This window comes from Berghia stephanieae, chromosome 12 (genome assembly GCF_034508935.2).
Source record: "Berghia stephanieae isolate SIO BIC M18660-M18661 chromosome 12, UCSD_Bste_1.3, whole genome shotgun sequence".
Classification (NCBI taxonomy): Eukaryota; Metazoa; Mollusca; class Gastropoda; order Nudibranchia; family Aeolidiidae; genus Berghia; species Berghia stephanieae.
This window is the reverse complement of record NC_088371.1, coordinates 26661796-26664028: the sequence shown is the minus strand read 5'-3', so window position 1 is coordinate 26664028 and position 2233 is coordinate 26661796.

The window sequence follows — 2233 nt, the reverse complement described above, 5'->3', positions numbered from 1 at the left end:
TAAACGACGAAGAACGACCGAAAACATAAAAAATAGAGCTTTTTATAAAATAGAGATTTTATATAACGTAATATCCACTAAATTGCCCAAAGCGCTTTACAAGGGGCCCCTTGCCAACAGCAAAACTTAACATGTAAGACGAGACATGACGCCTGTTAGACGATGTTACAATTTTTTTCGGACAGAGACAACGCTTTTAACGAACAGGTACTCAGTTTACACCTGCGTACAGTGAGATAATGTGAGTAAAAAAAAGAGTCTTTTCCAAAGATTCAACTTTGCGCCTAGCGAGGCTCGAACCAAGGACCTTCCGATCTGAAAGCGAGTGTCATACTACTAAACCACATAGCCGCAGAACAATTTGAAAATCACGATAGACGCAAACAAACAAAAACAACCGACCTCCTCTCAGTCTCATTCAACATAAAATCCATTTCATTCAAACTCTTTAAAAAACCCAAATAACATCATAAGCTATATTAATAAAAACAGCGACCACCATCGTTCAGTCATTGAAAATATAACAAAAGACATAGTGCAGCTTTTGAGCCAATTTTCTAAATATAAAGAGATATTCAACGTTACAGTCGCTCCCTACAAAGCACTCACACAAAGCGGATACAACACACCGTTCCAATGCACAGACGCCTAGCCTCCTCGCATATAGATATATAATACCACCACACACATCAATAAAGAAACCCCCAAAATAAAAGATGAGCCGTTTACTTGGTGAATAACCCTCTTGCCAAAATCTTAGCACCAACAAGGAAGACAAACGTTACTTTTCCCCTCGAAATTTAATTGACTAGATTCAAGATGGCCCCCCCCCCCCCCCCCCCCCAAAAAAAAAATAAAAAAATTCCTATTCTTGTATGCAGAACATAGAACAAATAATGTCCAGCCACAAATATATATTGAAAACCAACAAGAACAAAATTAATCTAGGATCCACCACAAAATGAAACTGCAGAAAGAAAGAATGCCCGGAGAATGAACATTTTTTTGAATCAAGTCTAATATACAAATCCACAGTTACAGAAACTATAACAAACTAGCAGGAAGAGATGTAGGACAAAGGGAAAATAATTCTAAAACTAAATAAAATAAAAATGGAGATTTTATATCGAGCAATATCCACTAAACATGCTCAAAGCGATTTAAAAGGGCCAACAGCTACAATTAACAATTTAAAAAAAAACTAGATATACTCTCCATACCTCAACCATTAGAAACGGCAGCAAAACAAAACAAAAATAAATAAAACCTATACAAAACTCAGCGAACATATTTGGAAATTAAAAGACAACCGACTGACCACAGTGTTTCATGGAAACCTTTATCTAAAACAACAGGATACGCACCATCAACAAACAATGTAGTTTTAGCCTGGAAGAAATTATCAAACATCCTCTGAAGGCACACTCAACACTGACAAATAACTCTACAAAGGTTGTCCCCAAAGACGGAAACACCTATCAATCAACTATGAAATTGTGGGAATCACTTGATCAGTCGGCGACAACCACAACAACTTCTACTCATTCATGTCCTACACAGTCCTGGTGAGGGCCTTACAGACCTGAAACGTTAATGTAGACTACAAAACCGTAGTAAATATTGATAGAAAGATAGATAGATAGATTAATAGGTAGATAGATATATCGATAGATAGAAAGATAGATTAGTAGTAGATAGATAAATAAATAAATAGATAAATAGATAGATAGATAGATAGATAGATAGATAGATAGATAGATAGATAGATAGATAGATAGATAGATAGATAGATAGATAGATAGATAGATAGATAGATAGATAGATAGATAGATAGATAAAATATTTTAAGTAAAATTATGATCATAATTATACTTGAAATATTTTATAAAGAGCTCCTTTTATTAAAGCGTTGAGCACTATTATTTCATGGTTTTTGTTTTTATAATTTATAGATAAATAGATAGATAGATAGATTGGTAGATAAATAGATAGATAGATAGATAGATAGATAGATAGATAGATAGATAGATAGATAGATAGATAGATAGATAGATAGATAGGTAGATAGATAGATTGGTAGATAGATTTAATTTGACAGATATATCGCGTAAAAAATAATGTATGCGGCATGCTTCCTAATTGTATGGGGTGATCTATACAACTGGTTTTGTCGAATTATCCTTAGGCAAGCCGTTTTACATGCATTAACTTGTGCGCCAAATTGTCAATGTCT